Source organism: Mustela nivalis (genome assembly GCF_964662115.1).
Source record: "Mustela nivalis genome assembly, chromosome: 12".
NCBI lineage: Eukaryota > Metazoa > Chordata > Mammalia > Carnivora > Mustelidae > Mustela > Mustela nivalis.
Genome location: NC_139031.1, coordinates 95,366,183 through 95,384,731, shown reverse-complemented (window position 1 = coordinate 95,384,731; position 18,549 = coordinate 95,366,183).

The following is an 18,549-nucleotide window of genomic DNA, read 5'->3' as shown; positions in this document are numbered from 1 at the left end:
ACAGAGATATTCCTCAATCTTTATTATATCTACAAGGCTTTTCATTGACAGAACCACCACAGTTATTGAAATTAAAAATAATACCCGACTTTCGTATCAACATGGATGGGACTGGAGGAGATTATGCTGAGTGAAATAAGTCAAGCAGAGAGAGTCAGTTATATGGTTTCACTTGCTTGTGGAGCATAAGGAATAACACAAAGGACATGGGGAGATGGAGACAGAAGTGAATTGGGGGAAATCAGAGAGGGAGACAAACCATGAGAGACTCTGAGAAACAAACTAGGGTTTTAGAGGGGAGGAGGGTAGGGTGTTGGGTGAGCCTGGTGGTGGGTATTGTGGAGGGCACATATTGCATGGAACTCTGGGTGTGGTGCATAAGCAGTGAATTCTGGAACACTGAAATAAAATAAAATAAAATAAAATTACTAAAAAATAAAAAAGAAAAGTATTTCTTCTTCAACCTGGTTATTGATAAGTACAACTTCATGATTTCTTACTGTATTTTTATTGTATTATTTCTTAATGGCTCTCTGATCCATTTAGAGCAGAATTTCTCAACTTTGGCATTATCAAAATATTAGGTAGAATAACTATAGTCAGGCTCTCCAGCGTGTTGCAGGATTTTATGTGTCCCTAGCCTTTATCCAGTAAACATCATCTCCCAGGTATCACAACCAAAATGTCTTCAGACATTGCCAAATGGGCTTAAATTGCCCTTGTTGAGAAATACTGATGTAGAGTATATTCTTGTATTTGTGTTCATAATTCGGATCTAATTTTATTTTATTTTTACCCAAAGGAACCACTACTTGTACCAACACCATTTGTTTAAATGTCCATTTTGTGTTAATAATTCAAGGTACCATTTTTATCATGTACTAAATTTCCATATGTATGTGGGTCTACTTCCGGATTTTCTATTCTACCCACACGTCTATCTATCACTTTGTCAGTACTGTACTGTCTTAACTAAAGAATGTTGTATTAACCTTAAATATCTAGTAAGATGAGTCCTTTTTTTCTTTAATTTGATAGAGTGTGAGCACAAGCAGACAGAAAGGCAGGCAGAGGGAGAGGGAGAAACAGACACCCCACCAAGCAGGGAGCCCGAAACGGGGCTTCATCCCAGGACCCCGGGATCATGACCTGAGCTGAAAACAGATGCTTAATGACTGAGCCACCCAGGTGCCCCAGGATGAGTACTTTCTTACAGCTTTATTTTTTCCAAAGGTTTTTAGCTTTTTATTTTTTTTTTCTTATTGGTATGGTTTCCATACAATGCATACTGGTATTTGTGTTGGAATTGTGTTAAATTTATGAACTAAATTAGAGAGCACCAACATGCAACATTAAAATAGCTTGCCCAAAAATGTAACTGGAGATAAATACAGTGAAAACCAAACAATGGTATTAATAAAATGGTATTAATAGAACTAAATATATTATAAACCAGGAAAAGAGTAGTTATAATTACTGAAATGAATAACGAAAATGCATGTCTAAAAATAAGTTCCTCAGCTAGAAGATTCAAGAAGAAAGAAAGATTCAACCTTGGTAAAATATTCTGATATCAAAAAGAAGTGAAAATTCCATATTTTGAGTACTTGTTTCTGCAAAATAAGAAGTATGTATCCAGATTTTCTGGCAGAAGAGGAAAAAAAATCCTAATTGAATTTGTATATGCGATTCTCAATAGAGTTTAGTGCCAATAAATAAACTAAAGAACAATCTAAAATCAGTGTGCAGGGTCAAATTAGTTGGCAAAGTCTGCAAAATCATGGAAGGAAAAGATTTTGAAATTTAGTTTTAATTTATTTGCTCAGAAAATAATGATTCTTATGATATTTATTTATACAATGCCCTCTTTATAAAGTTCAAAATATATTATTTCATAAAATGATTAAATAGTTTGCTCTGACCATGGAGAGAATTAAATTCATTAAGACCCATTTCTTTTTACCCTCCCAGCTTTGATTTTGTTATTACCAGAATTATTGTATTAGTGGAATGTTACCTTATGCCTAATGTTGGATAAACTTGGGTTGATCCAACAAGCAACATTCTCGCAAAATATGCTAGAAATTGTTGATTTGCAAAGGTCAACTCCTATGGCAAACTTGAAGTTTACCAGCAACTCATACTGAGCAAGAATATTTCTGTGCAGAAAGCATGAGCTGCTCGTTTATAGATACTGTGTTTCTTTTCAGAAAGTGACACAAAGAGTCAATCAAGAAGTGTTCCTGGTGATTTTAGAAATTCTATCAAATGCATCTTTTTAATAGATGCTCGTAGATTAGCAAAGGTCTGTAGTGTATCAATATAATTCCCTGAGTTTTATTTTAGGTGGGACAGCTTAAGCATGTGGGCAAAATCAACCTATTAGGGCAATGGCAGCTTTGGTAACATCTCTTTACAACCTCCTGCCTCACTCCCATCTTATTTTTGCCATGAAGTCAATAAATCTAGAAAACTCTTCAGTTGCATGATTTGCTTTTCACTAAATGTCTTCATATACTATTTTATTTTATTTTTTGTTAGTTGTTTTAAAAAACAAAAGATTAAATGTATTCACTCATTCAATTTATTATTTCTTTTATTAGGGCATATTGACTTTGTTACATCTGTGATAAAAACTGTTGTTTTTCATTTTTTGGTAATGCTTGTAACTCTATAACCTGCTATGTTATTTGAAAGAGGCACAAAATCAATCATTTTGCAAGCTTTGACCTTTATTACTTTGACCATCAATAGCAGGTAAAATAAATGTCTCATCAATTATTTCACTAACTTTTATTGTTCAATAAATGAGATTTCCAGGGTTTTTGCATTTCAGCCTCTGTCAATCTTTGGGTCACTTCATGAGATCTACCATCTTGGCTTAAATTGCCCCTAAGCCTTCAAATTGCATTTGGACGTGGTTTTCTTTATTACAGAATTTATATTTCCAAATATTTACACATAACTCATAGATTTATTTCCATTACTCTTTATTAAATATAAACTCCAAATAAGTTGTGGCATATTACCTAAGTTTTTATTTGTCTTGTATTGGAAATTTTTTAACAGATGTTGAGATAATCATTAATCTACCTCCACCCATGTTTATATGAAGATACAGGATACATTTGCTTAAAGAAGTGATATTGCCAACCAAAGCGTCCTTTTGGTATTTAAAACACCAGTATTCAAACATGAATTCATATAGGGTTTAGTTGAAAAAGAAAGGAAAGAGGGAAGGAAGGAGGAGAAAGAAGGCTGCCTCTCTGGTTTTTCATTTCCCCTGAAGAAAAAGCTATAAAAGAAAAGAACTATAAAAATTCCCTTGACTGTTTTTTTAAATTAAATTGTGTGTGTGTGTGTGTGTGTGTGTGTGTGTGTTCCAAAATTCATTGTTTATGCATCTCACTCAGTGCTCCATGCAATATGTGATCTCCTTAATACCCACCACCAGGCTCACCCAAGCCCCCATTCCCCTCCCCTCTTAAACCCTCAGTTTGTTTCTCAGAGTCCACAGTCTCTCATGGTTTCTTTCCCCCTCTGATTTCCCCCAACTCACTTCTCTGCATCTCTCAGTGCCCTCCATGTTATTCCTTATGCTCCACAAATGAGAGAAACCATATGATCATAGACTCTCTCTGCTTGACTTATTTCACTCAGCATAATCTCTTCCAGTCCCATCCATGCTGGTACATCCTTTCTGATGGAGGCATAATACGCCATTGTATATATGGACCATATCTTCTTTACCCATTCATCTGTTGAAGGGCATCTTGGCTCTTTCCACAGTTTGGCGACCATGCCCATTCCTGCTTGGGTACAGATGGCCCTTCTTTTCACAATATCTGTATCTTTGGTGTAAATACCCAGTAGTGCAATTGTAGGGCCATAGGGTAGCTCTATTTTTAACTTTTTTAAGGAATCTCCACTTTGTTTTCCAAAGTGGCTGCACCAACTTGCATTCCCACCAACAGTGTAAGAGGGTTCCCCTTTCTCCACATCCTCGCCAACACTTGCTGCTGACTCTCTTGTTGATTTTGGCCATTCTAACTGGTGTAAGGTGGTATCTCAATGTGGTTTTGAATCGAATCTCCCTGATGGCTAATGATGATGAACATTTTTTCATGTGTCTGTTAGCCATTGGTATGTCTTCTTTGGAGAAGTGTCTATTCATGTCTTCCTGATTAAAACCCTTCAAAGTATAAGGATAGAGGGAACATTCCTCAACTTCATAAAATCTATCTATGAAAAACCCACAGCAAATATCATCCTCAATGGGGAAAAGCTGTTAGCCTTCCTTTTGAGACCAGAAACATGACGAGGACATCCACTCTCGCCACTATTGTTCAACATAGTACTAGAAGTCCTAGCAACAGCAATCAGACAGGAAAAAAAAATGTATTCAAATTGACAAAGAAGTCAAACTCTCTCTCTTCACAGATGACATGGTACTTTATATGGAAAACCCAAAAGACTCCACCCCCAAACTACTAGAACTCATACAGCAATTTAGTAATGTGGCAGGATACAAAATCAATGTACAAAATCAGTTTCTTTCTTATACACTAACAATGAAAATATAGAAAGAGAAATTAGAGAATCAACTCCATTTACTACAGCACCAAGAACCACAGGATACCTGGGAATAAACCTAACCAAAGAGGTAAAGGATCTGTACATGAAGAACTACAGAACACGCGTGAAAGAAATTGAAGAAGACACAAAAAGATGGAAGAGCATTCCATGCTCATGGATTGGAAGAATAAACATTGTTAAAAAGTCTATACTGCCTAGAGCAATCTATACTTACAATACCATCCTGATCAAAATTCCACTGGTATTCACCTTACACCAGTTAGAATGGCCAACATTAACAACAGGAAACAACATGTGTTGGAGAGGATGTGGAGAAAGGGGGGCCCTCTTACACTGTTGGTGGGAATGCAAGTTGGTGCAGCCACTTTGGAGAACAGTGTGGAGATTCCTCAAGAAATTAAAAATAGAGCTTCCCTATGACCCTGCAATTGCACTCCTGGGTATTTACCCCAAAGATACAGATGTCGTGAAAAGAAGGGCCATCTGTACCCCAATGTTTATAGCAGCAATGGCCACGGTCGCCAAACTGTGGAAAGAACCAAGATGCTCTTCAACGGACGAATGGATAAGGAAGATGTGGTCCATATACACTAAGGAGTATTGTGCCTCCATCAGAAAGGAGGAATACCCAACTTTTGTAGCAACATGGGCGGGACTGGAAGATATTATACTGAGTGAAATAAGTCAAGCACAGAGAGTAAATTATCATATGGTTTCACTTATTTGTGGATCATAACAAATAGCATGGAGGACAAAGGGAGATGGAGAGGAGAAGGGAGTTGAGGGAAATTGGAAGGGGAGGTAAACCATGAGAGACTATGGACTATGAAAAACAATCTGAGGGTTTTGAAGGGGCGGGGAGTGGGAGGTTGGGGGAACTAGGTGGTGGGTATTAGAGAGGGCACATATTGCATGGAGCACCGGGTGTGGTGCAAAAACAATGAATACTGTTATGCTAAAATAAATAAATAAATAAATAAATATTCCACTGGTATTTTTCAAAGAGCTGGAACATCTTAAAATCTGTATGGAACCAGAAGAGACACCGAATTGCTAAGGAAATGTTGAAAAAGAAAAACAAAACTGGGGGCATCATGTCGCCTGATTTCAAGCTTTACTACAAAGCTGTGATCACCAAGACAGCATGGTACTGGCACAAAAACAGACACATAGACCAATGGAACAGAGTAGAGAGCCCAGATATGGACCCTCAACTCTATGGTCAAATAATCTTTGACAGTGCTGGAAAAAATATACAGTGTAATAAAGACAGTCCCTTCAATAAATTGTGCTAGGAAACTTGGACAGCTATGTGTAAAAGAATGAAACTCCACCACTCTCTCACACCATAAACAAAGATAAACTCAAAATGGATAAAAGCCCTTAGTGTGAGGCAGGAATGTATCAAAATCCTAAAAGAGAACATAGGCAGTAACCTCTTGGACATTGGCCACAGAAGCTTCTTTTAAGACATGTCCCCAAAGGCAAAGGAAACAAAAGCAAAAGTGAACTTGATCAAGATCAAAAGTTTCTGCACAGCAAAGGAAACAGTCAACAAACAAAAAGGCAACCCACAGAATGGGAGAAGATATTTGCAAATGACACTACAAAGGGCTGATATCTAAGATCTATAAAGAACTCTTAACACACACAAAACAGATAATCACATCAAAAAATGGGCAGAAGACATGAGCAGACACTCCCCCCTTGACTGTTAATAGAGCACATTGAGAAGAGAGTACAGTATGGAGAATTATCTGTAGGAAGTAGAATGTCAGTACGTGCTGCTGGGCTGGTCAGTTGTTCCTTCCTTGCACTTCTCAGTCCTGAAAACCCCAAGCTACCCCATTTTAGGATCATACTCTAATGATTGGCTTCCTGGTGGTAGCCACATGGGTATCTTCTCACCTCCCATTCTATCTTTTACTCCAGTTCTTGAGGCCCTGACACCTGTGGCATTTTAGGAGTCCACTTGCGATCCTATATATTTTCTCCAAGTTTTATTTCTTTGTAAAAATGCAACTGAATCATGGAAACACAGAAAGGGGTCTTTAGATGTTTAATGCAAGTATATGATCTGGTTTTGACAATATAGTAGCCCCAAAACCAGCGTTTAGAATATTGAGTCTTTCAGTCTAAAAGTCCAGAATCATTCAGAAATTATACTGGGTTTGTTGTTGTTGTTGTTTTGTTTTGTGGTTTTTTGTTTGTTTGTTTGTTTGTTTGTTTGTTTTTTAAGTAGGTTCCACACCCATGGAGCCTGATGCGGGGCCTGAACCCACAATCTTGAAATCAAGACCAGAGTAAGATCAAGAGTCGGATGCTTAACTGACTGAGCCACCCAGGTACATGAGAAATTATAGCCTTTGCTTTTTTTTTTTTTTTAATGATTTATTTATTTATTTTAGAGACAGAATGAGAGAGAGAGTGCATGCAGGATTAAGAGGAGGGACCGAGGTAGAGAGATAAGGAAAGCAGACTCTCCACTCAGTGAGAAGCCTGATGTGGAACTCAGTCTCATGACCCTGAGAACACAACCTGAGCTGAAAATGAGAGTCAGATGTCCAATTGACTGAACCACCAAGGTGCCCCTGGAGATTGTAGTTTTATTCTGGAAGGACACAGAAGCATTACCATGTTATTTGATAAAAATAGCTACATCAGTCTTTACTCATCAAAATCATTAAGTCCTTCACATTTTGCTTCCAGACCCAGAAAGAGCATCCTTATGAGAATGTTTGTGGCTATCCCCCTTGTACTAATTATAATGGTGTTAAAATATATACATGCACACATACACATATTCCCAGATATTCCCCAATTATATCCCAGAAACAATAAATGAAATAAGTGGAAAATAAGAAAAAGATGTTTTAAATAATGAGAATTTTATTTTTCTTTTCTTCTATAGAATGTCTGCATCTTCTACCTAGTGGTTTATCACATGTCAGAGACAGCACCAGGGGTCATGGCCGCTGCTACCATGTGGCACAAGCTCCCTTAACCCCAGAGCCCAGAGTCCATGGTTAACTGTGTTGCCATATAAATTTTATGGCCATTATCTGTTTGCTTTATAACCATCTCTGCTCATCACTTTATCCCCAGCGCCAGCTTCCCGCCTGGATGCCCAAGAGCAGAAGCTCAATAAATACCCAGTGAATGAATAAATGCATGAACTTCTCATGACTTCATGATATTCAGTGATAGTTCTGCACCTGACTCATCTACGGGTTCCACACTTTTAACCCTATTTTCTCTGCTGTGGGATTATCTCCTGGAGGCTGGGTTTACTGTAAGGTGTGTTCTTTTTGGTATTCTCTGTGGGGAGCCTCCTTTCTCTACTTGGACAATCTCCCATGCTATCAGGACTCCCCACCTCTCCCCCTTGGGTCAGGTTCAGCCTGAACATGCGGAAGAAAAGAGACATTATAGGCTTTTTCGCTCTACTACTTTTGTTCTGAGTCTCCTTCCCCACCTTCCAGAACATTCTAGATCCTCTGTGATAAGGAGGGAGAAGGGGCAAGTGCAGGTCTTACTTGTTGGGGTCCGTTGTCATTTGCTCTGAGCTTGCTCAGCCCGGAGGATGTCCAAAGCCCTTTATCCCACAGATGCTTTCTAGCATCCTTGGAGATTCCCTAACACACCCCACTGGTACATCTCCTTAGCGTCAGACATGCTCTCCTTCAGCAGACTACCCAGGATTTTATCCTCCAGGCCTGCAGCTGACCTTTGACTCTGGGCTCTGCCTTCTCCAAGGTCTTTATAGGGATCCTTTAGCCCTCCGTGTTAAAGGGGCCACAATGGATCCCCATCATTTTTGAGCAAATAAAAATGGAGGATACCCAGTTAAATTTGAATTTCAGATAAAAAAATCAATTTTATTATAAAAATGTCCCAAATTTTGCACTGGATATAGGAAGTCCAAACTTCCCCAGAGGCCCTATATTTTGTTTGACAATTCTAGGCCCTCTGCCTACCTGCAGACTTTGTGGAGAGGAGCCCTCTTTCTCCCCCACGTTCCGGGCATATCCCCTGCCCCCAGGCCACTGCCATCTCTCTCTTCCTGGAGGCTGTGGACACCTGTTTGTGTTTGTCACATCACAAATACCCCCAGCGAGCCGCCCCAGCTCCTAGAAGTCCTGGCATTGAGCTGATGTAATCCCCCATCATTCTGGGAGAGGTTGGAATGAACAGCCCTTCTCCTGGGAAATCATCTTAATTGCTCACAATCTTCAGGGCAACTTTTGAACTGAGAGTCACCATTTGGCTCCTGAGCAGGAGACCCAGTACTGCACATTGGAAATAAGTGAGTATTTGCCGCCTCCCCTTGGCTCTTAGCTTTTCTGGCATCAGTCACAGTTACAAGACAAAATTCCATTGTTAACATCCAGTGACACGTTGATATTTGCTTTCCTCTCTCACGTCGTTTCCTTGGGAAAGCATCTCAATGGCATGATTGTATGAATATGCATGAGCATTTCTGTGACTCATAAAACTCCACTGCCTCTCCTTTTAACTGTTTTTCCCGACTCCTCGCAGCTGGCCTCTTGGATGCCTCCCACCACAAACTGAAGCTGTCTGAGGCAGCTTGGACCTCTGAACATCACAAATCTGGATGATTGAAAGGATTTAGGCGTCTCCTCAGTGTATGCAAAGTGTGCAAGCAGGCGTTCAAGTTCCAACAGACACCTCTGGGTCCTTGCTCAGAGCACTGGCTCTGTCTGGCTGAGCCACCAAGAATGTGTGCAAGGAACCTTGGCTTTTTCAGAGCGCAGGGCAGAAGACCAAGAGGGGTTTGTGCCTCTCTGTTCCCTTGGTCAAGCTAGTCTGGCCCGCTTATTGCACAGGTGAAAACTGGCAGAAACTCTGGCCAAGGCAGGGGCTGCCAGGCAAGTGTCAGACTCCAAATCACACATCGGGCATCCCACTGCCCTTATCCTGTTCAGTGTGAAATGGAGACATCCAGGTGTCTGCGGAGATAAAGTCACAGTTTCTCCTGCCAAGCTGTGAATCTATTTTGTCCCATGCAGAGCTTTGCAAGAGTCACCTGGTATTTGGTTTCTATCTTCAGGCCTGGATTCTGTGTCTACTTCAAATAAAGACTGTTGCACACCTCCCTGAGGTCTCCGAGCAGACATACATGTGACCTGGGCAAGCTTTTCAATGTCAGCATCCTGTCATCACCTTCCTGTTCTTCTGCCCTCCCTCAAGGGCTTCCCTCAAAGCCTGTTCCTGATGAGCTCTTTAGCCCTCGAATATCCCTGTTCTTTCTGACATTGCTGGACGGCAGTCCACGCCCAAAGCTGACACATGTTCTGCCTCTTTCTGGGTTTCTGTGTCTGTCTCCAGCTCACAAAAGAGCATTTTTTGGCTGTGCTGTTTTTCCAGTTGAAATACCTTGCATGTAATGCCTCTACGATTAAGAAGTGGTTAGGGCAGTTTAATTAAGCTTTCTTATGCAGGATGCATGTCACTGAAAAGCAGGATGCTTTTGGTAGTGAAACATCCGGCTTTTTCATAAAAATAATTTGAAATAAATATTTCACAATTTTATTTTGAAAAGTTATGCAACATGTGATCTATGCAGATTCACAACAAAGGGGAAAAGAAAAGAAGACAATATTGCATTTCGAAAAGTTAATAGAATTGTCCTGGTTCACCACAAATTTGCTGTCACTTTTCTTTCAATCCAAGTAAAAAGGAAAACCTGACAATTAGTATAGTTCTTATTTCAGCAGTGAAACTACACAGTAGCTCATCAAAAGCACAAAAATCTTTCTGCCACTAAATACTAGAATTGTCTCACATGGAAATTCACACAGGAGGTACCAAGATAATGTCCTTAATGATATCTTTTATAAAGCACACTGAAGCCAATTTGACTGGACTGCTTTTTGAGAAATTCTGGACGAAACCAAAAGGCAATTCATTAAAGTGCAGCTCAGAAAGGCTTTTCTTTGGAAGGTTAAACTTATGTGGTCCAAAATTATGGCTTTCTAATGGTTCAATTCAATAAAAAAAAATCAGGATACAGAGTAGAAAAGAGACTGAAAATAAATTAGACTCTCTTTCCTAAATATCACTAATGTCCATGGGATACACAACTATTTTATGCAAATTTTTAACAGAGTAAACAGAACCCAACACAGATTGGCCTTTTTTGTACCATCCGATGATAGCCTTCAATAAATTTATAAATTTGTATATATAAATATGGGCACAGACAGGCAGACAGGCAAATATACATATATACACATATACTTGAATTGTGTCCATAACAATCTTTAAATCACATATCTCTTATTATAAGGATATAATATTTCCTTATTATAAAATAAATAAATCATGGGAATGTACTGTACAGCATAGAGAATAGTCAATTATATTGTAATATCTTTGTATGGTAACAGATGGTGATTAGACTTATGGTGAATGTCGCATAATGTGTAAAAATACTGAATCATTATGATAGATACCTGGAACTAATAAGATATTGCATGCCAATTATCCATCAATAAAGCTACTTTAAAAATCTATTTTTATATAATATGTTCCCCAAAACTCAAGGTAATAGGAGTTAGAAAAAAAAAAAAAAATCAAATACACCCAGGAAACAAAATCATGCAAATTAGGGCCATCTGGGTGGCCTGATCAGTTAAGCCTCTGCCTTAGGCTTGGGTCATGATCTCAGGGTTCTGGGATGGAGCCCCAAGTGGGGCTCCCTGCTCAGCTGCTCAGAGGAAAGTCTACCTCTCCATCTTCCCCTTCCCCTGTTCATGTTCTCTCTTACATGCGCTCTCTCCCAAATAAATAAATAAAATCTTTAAAAAATAAAATAAAATGATGCAAATTAAAGTAAAATAAATACCTTTCTCAACTAGAGCATATCATGCTTAGCGAAATAAGTCAAGCAGAGAAAGACAACTATCATATGATCTCCCTGATATGAGGAAGTGGTGATGCAACATGGGGGCTTAAGTGGGTAGAAGAAGAATCAATGAAACAAGATGGGATTGGGAGGGAGACAAACCATAAGTGACTCTTAATCTCACAAAACAAACTGAGGGTTGCTGGGGGGAGGGTGACTGGGAGAAGGGTGGTGGGGTTATGGACATTGGGGAGGGTATGTGCTATGGTGAGTGCTGTGAAGTGTGTAAATCTGGCGATTCACAGACCTGTAACCCTGAGGATAAAAATATATGTTTATAAAAAATAAAAAAATTATAAAATAAATAAATAAAATAAATAAATACCTTTCTCTTCCCATTTTTCAAAGTGTTCCATCTTGGGAGATGGGAGAGGAATGGGGGAAACAGGTGATGGGGATTTAGGGCACTTGTCATTATGAGCAGTGTGAATCACTATAGTGTGAATCACTATATCACACACCTGAAATTAATATTACACTGTATGATCTAAATAAAAGCTTTTTAAAAAGCAAAGTGTTCTATCTCAAAATATAATAAAACAAGAGACATAACAATTCAAGACATACTACAGGCATTTTTCATGGTTTAGGACACAGACGATTACAATATGGTACACGCTGAACTGTGGACTGTGAGAAGTAGCCTGGGAACAGAGAGGAAGAAGCCATAAAATAAACCAGGATAGGCGCTAAGCGTTCCGTGGCAGATGCAACATAGGAAAGAGATCTTGAAGAGGAAAACGATGTTGCTTAATATGAAAGAGGAGGAACACTGTTCCCACCAGAGATAACATCCCGTGAGGTTGCACAGGGACCCAACACAGCAAACCATGGACGGGCCAGTAGCTTCCATCCTGGTAGCTGGAAAGCATACGACAGACACAGAGGATGGAGGCACAGCGTGTGCTGTGTCAGAAGAAATGTGTCCGCTGCACTAATGGGGTGTGTCAAAGGTTATTACTGAAAGAAAAGAATGGTAAATGTATGGTTGATTACATAACCATGGAATTTAGAAAAATAAATGGTGTATGCAGAGCTGGGTAGCAGAGATGAGACAATGGAAGAAGACCAACAGGGCATCCACGTTGCAATCCAGAAAGTGGCTATATGTCCTACTTCTACCAATGTGTCAAGACATTTGTTGCTTTACTGCATACGTCTCTCCTTCTATCATATTTTGCAATTAGCTTTATTATTGTTTTTAGTCTCTGCCAAGGTTTGAGTTCTCTTCTACTTCTATGATTGCTCACTCAACCTTTTCCTTTGTGGGCATTTCTTTACCTCTGATTCCTCATTTTGTCTCTCTCTTTCGCAGAGCTCCTGCATGGTGAGCCCAGCAACTTTTGACTTTCTTGACATTCTATAATGATTAATAGGGTTCATTAAAATTTGTAAACCATAGTGACCTTACCACATTCCTAGTATCTCGGGTTTTTTTTCAGTCCAGTGAAAATCAAAGTTGTATTTCCTTTTGTTTTGATTTCGTTGCATTAAGAGCAACAAACTGTAAAACCAAAAGAGCAAATTAGGATTCTGTGGGTCAAGTAACTACGTTTTATAAATTCAGAAAATGAGCCCCAGAAAGAGTAAGTATTCCTTTTTCCAAGCAATAGCCTCCTGAAACCAGAGATGTCTGCCCCTTTTCACAAAATTAATTTCTATTCTACCCCAGTTTGTTGGGTTTCCAGAGGGGTGAGGAGTTGAGACTTCTAGAGGTTGAAGAGCTGACCATGTTCCTGTGACCTGACTCTCCAGATAGAGGTGAGGATCCCCCCTTCTTGTAAAACTCAGGGAAACAGCCACAATGGATGAGTCTCCATGTAAATGTCATTGGAAAGCTGCAAAGAGAAATTCTTTTCTTCTTATGACTATCTCAGAAATAATGTTTCAATTAATGGTCTCCATGTACTCAACCTGATTTTATTAATGCTAGCCTTTATTTAGCAACTGAAAGATGGAATGCTGCCAAAATAATAAACAATAAACTTTTCTCTGTATCTTCCAACATCCACAACTTTTTACAATAGAGTTAATTGAAGGACTTATCGTTATTTTACACTTTTTTTTTTTTATAGAAACAAGAAAAGTCCACTGAATGGTTTTACACAAAGGCTCTCTAATGGCTGTGGTTCATGTTATGAAAGTGATATTTACCCAGTGCTGCAGATGGTTAGAAATGACAGGCTTTTAGTTTATCATTTGGAATCACGATGATGAGAAGACTACTAAAGATGTTTTTGTATTAAAACGCTGTGTGCACCAGTGAGTGAAGAATTTGAACTTCAGAGTGTATTGATTTAAAAATGTGCAATGATCCATACATCAATAATTAGACAATGAGACCAATCTGTGCTTGTAACAAACATATCCACTTGGAAGAAGATTATGTGAATGGAGGGTGAGAATGAAATGGTAATAAAAGTTGCATCTTCATAAATTTCATCCCTGATTTAGAAGACACTCTTAAAATGAAAGTCACCTGAGCTGTCTGTGGAAGCTGGATTCATCTGGTCCCACTATTCACTAAAACCTGGTGGTGGGTAATAGGGAGGGCACGTACTGCATGGAGCACTGGGTGTGGTGCATAAACATTGAATTTTGGAACACTAAAAAAAAATTAAATTAAAAAAAAAAAAAAAACCTCCTCTCTAGTCTATTTGCTGCACTTGCTCTACCCTCATTCCACTGGTTTCGATTGTGCCAGAGATAAAAATCTGTCTGTAAGACAAGGCCCTGCAGAGTATGGCCACAGACCTCCCTCACAGCTGATAGCAATTTGCTTTTGGTGTTTATCTGACAATGATTTTATCTACTGTCTTAGCTAAGAGTGGGAAGCAATGGTTTAACCTTACCGTTGGCTTCAAAACTAGAACAGTCTGCAGCTCGTACATTAGAAACTATCCTGTGTGACTTGAAAAAGGAAAAACATGCACACACATTCATGGTAATTCAAATCTATTTTTTAGTATGGGATTCTCTGTCCTCAGAGCTTTGACAGAAGTTCTTAGACTCAAACTGGAGAGAAATAGGTATTTTCACATTGAAAAATGTGATTTTCTTCCAGAATGAATCCTGACAGGTTGGCTATTTTGACTTCATTGTTTGAAGGACCACTCCATTTTGCTCTCCAAGACCAATACAGGGAAGATAAAATATTCAAAAAATATAACAGGACACTCAAATAATATGACAATAGAATAAAATTATGGATAGAAATATGGAAGAAATAAATGACATCCTTCTATTAGTTTTAATTATTTGCTGTCATATGAGCTTAAAGAAATAAATTAAAATAAATAGGCAATTCTGTAGAAAGCAATAGCTTGAGGTGACCTGCTTTACTGGTGGTGATTATTTTCTTTAAGCCAGGATACTCAGAGTTGGATGTTCAATGCCATGAGGCATAATCCTCATTCCAGGCAGAAGTCACAGTAAGTTCTGTTCAGCAGAAGTCCCATGAAAAATTAGAGAAGAAAGGAAAGAGAAGAAGGTGGTTTTAGCTTATTTAGAGAGCAGGTAGGCTTCCCTATTGGTACTCACCTTGAAGCTTCATGGAGAGGGCTGGAGGTCTGGCCCAGGTCACCTAGCACTGAGAAAACAGTTTTCAAGTGCAGGGTAGCTGCATCAGGACCCAGAGTAGAGACAGATCTTGTAGTTATAAGGCTTCCTATGACCCCTGGGACATCATGAAAGCCCTTCCACCAGACAGATTTCTCATATAATAAGAGAAAGACACCTTATGTTGGCAAGTCATTTAGGGGGAGGTTGAGAACTCTGACATAGTCCATAGGTGAACCAAAGGACTTACACTGTCCCTGATGTTCTCTTTGTGGAAGAATTTGAAATCCTGATCTCTTGGGTAGTGCTATGAAGCATATGCATTTCATGTTCACAGTCTGCAACTTTTCCAGCAAGAGTTTTTCTGTATCTCAAGAATGAGAGGGTGATCACGGGCCTCCTAGTAAAGAATATGAATCTGGGTTTATAGGATCCTTGTCTTCTGGATTTCTCCCTCTAGTTCTTTTTTTTTTTTTTTTTTCTATCCTTAACATTAAAAAAAAAATTGGAATTAACATTAGCTAAATAGTTTGCTTTGCTGTTTTTTTTATTCTTTTTTTCTTTTTTTAAGATTTTATTGATTTATTTGACAGAGATCACAAATAGGCAGAGAGGCAGCCAGAGAGAGAGATGGGGAAGCAGGCTCCCCGCTGAGTGGAGAGCCCGACATGGGGCTCGATCCCAGGACCCTGGGATCATGACCTGAGCTGAAGGCAGAGGCTTAAACCACTGAGCCACCCAGGTGCCCCACTCTCTCTCTGGTTCTTAAATCTTCACTAGTGCATATTCTTTCCCACATGCATCTTCTGTTCCTTTTCTCCTCTTTTTTGCTTCCTGGCTCAATTTTCATTGGAAACACAATTATGGTCGTTGTGTTTTCACTATGTTGGGCCCATGGCTAATGTACATTTCCTACCCTCCCCACGAATAAGGATGGTCTTAAAGAAAAGTTCTCTCCAATAAAATGTGGACAAAAGGAACACATGCTACTTCTAGATTTGGCTCTTGAAAATATTCCCCCCCGCTCTTTCCTTTCCATCTCGTGGCTGCAGATAATGAGGTATCCTGGGGCATGATGGCGCAAAACAACCCTGACCACTGACCACCCAAGTGGAAGAGAATACCACTCAGCAGAACATTCACCTGGCTGGTATGTAACAAAAATAGAAAAATTTCTTGTGACTTAAGATTCTGCTTTTTTGGTGGATAATCAATTGCAATTTTTTCTACCTTAAGGAATATAAATTCCTTTGTACAGCCAAACTTTTCCACATGTTGGCATCATTAATATATTTGATTTTTTTCTATAAGTGTTCACAGTCATTATGCTGAAAGAGTTTGGGTCACAGAACTTCTTGATTTGTTCCTCAGCTAACATTTCATCATTCAGAACTATTTCAAAAATGTCTCTATGTCTTCTGTTTTTAAATATATATATATATATATATTTTTTTTTAATTGGGAAACATCCATCCTCTGCCTTACTTGATAAGTTTTCTTCTTACTTCTTTCTAAGCAACTTATTTTTGCAAATTCAATCAACAACAAAGCATTCATGACTACCGATAATAACTTTAAAAAAGAAAAAAAAATTCTCTAGAGGACACCACCCTAAATTTCTCACAGATTTATATTCTTTTATTTATTGCTAAGTAGAAGAGTGATAAGAAGGTTTAGTGTGAAGACAGGAGACATGACTAAAATTCTCATAAACTCTTGCCCTGCCAGCCCTTCATGAGGGCGGTGGAAGAGGAGTCTTCCTGGAATTGCCACACACTTTACAGAGTAAAATGACACAGCCCAGTGCCACACTTGTTCCCACACCTTTACTAGACATGAGTCAACTTGAAGGAGTCTACAGGAGTTCCATGTTTTCCAGTAGATCTCTGAGCATCTTACTAGCACAGCACAAGGATTATCAGTTCAGCCAACATGAAGCCAATGAATGCAAGTCCACACCCATCATCGCTGATGCCATAAATCAATGTCTATCTGTGGCAATCATTGAGAGAAGAGCAAATGGCAAGTCTGTTTGGGATCCAAAGTACCCAATATGCCTCTTGATTATACCTCCCGCCCGCGGTTTATAACTACAAATGTGTTGGAGAACATGCTCCCTTATAAACTGCAGACATGTCCCTCCTAGATCTGCCCACCCTTTGGGATATTGGAATTGGAGGAAGCTGATGAGACCAGACCTGCTGACATCAGTCACTCCCAACAGGGCTGGAAATTGCTGCCACCAAGTACAAACCAAAGGTCCAAAATTCCAAACAAGATTGTTGGTTCTATTTAATCTCAAATAAACCATGGGTTTAAGTTTTACAAAGATTAATTTCCTTATAGGGGCTGACTGCATTGGTCATGATTTCTTTCTCTGCACCTGACAGGAGACTTTCCTTTGAGGTCTTGATACCTTGTTTGCCCTTCTATCAGGTCACTGACTTGATCCCCAGCCAAACAAGCCCCCCTTGCTCAGAAGAACAGGAGTTTTTCACCAGGGTGAGAATCCACAATGGGAAGAAGTCAGAGGACCCAGCATTAGAGGGAGCTCTTTCTTCACCCTAATGTCTTCCTGTAAGACTGGTGTCCAGCTTGAAGGGGCCAGAAGCTCCTGGAGAAACCAGTTTTCAGGATGGAATCTTGGTGGGGGTCACTGAGGCAAAAGGACTGATACTTTCATTCATCCCATCCCATAGAACCTCTCGTCCTTCCCATGGAGATTGTTAATCTAACTCTAGAGCTAAAAATCACATTTACACCTAAACACAAAATCTGTTCCCACCAAAACCAGAATAGACTCAGATCCTCACTATGGCATTAATTGATTTATCTAAATGTCATACAGTACAAATACAAATAATTTATATCTTGGCAATATTCAACATTATACCCATTTGATTATTATGAAAGCAACTCAAAAATCCTTGATAATGAATTGAAAATTATTAGAATAACAGTCCAGGGAAAATAAGAATTCAGAGTAATAGCTAGTGTTTAACAGCATAATAAATAATCAAACTATTTAATTTGATGTGTATTAGCAGTAACCCGTTGAAAGTATTGATGTGGGAAAAATCACATAAACACTAGCAATAAGAATTACTTAATATATAAGTATTGTAAGTATTTAAGAAGAAATCTGCAAAGCTTTTATTGGTGAAATGGCCCAATTTCCCTTAGAAGCATGGAGGAAAACTTGAGTGAATAGAACAGTGCTCAATATTATAAAGATGACAGTTATCAGTAAGTTAATTTTAATTCGTTGAGATTAGATCTGAATTAAAAAAAAACAAAAGATTTTGGGCTAAGCTTTCACTAAATGGTTTTGCGTGGAGACAACTCCCCATGGGTCTTTCGGTTTTTTCAAGATTGCCTTTCCAAGGACAATTGTACAGGAGGCCACCTTGGAAGATAAAGCATCTCCCTCCAGAGCGCAGGTTTGTGTAGCCCAGTATAATAAAGGT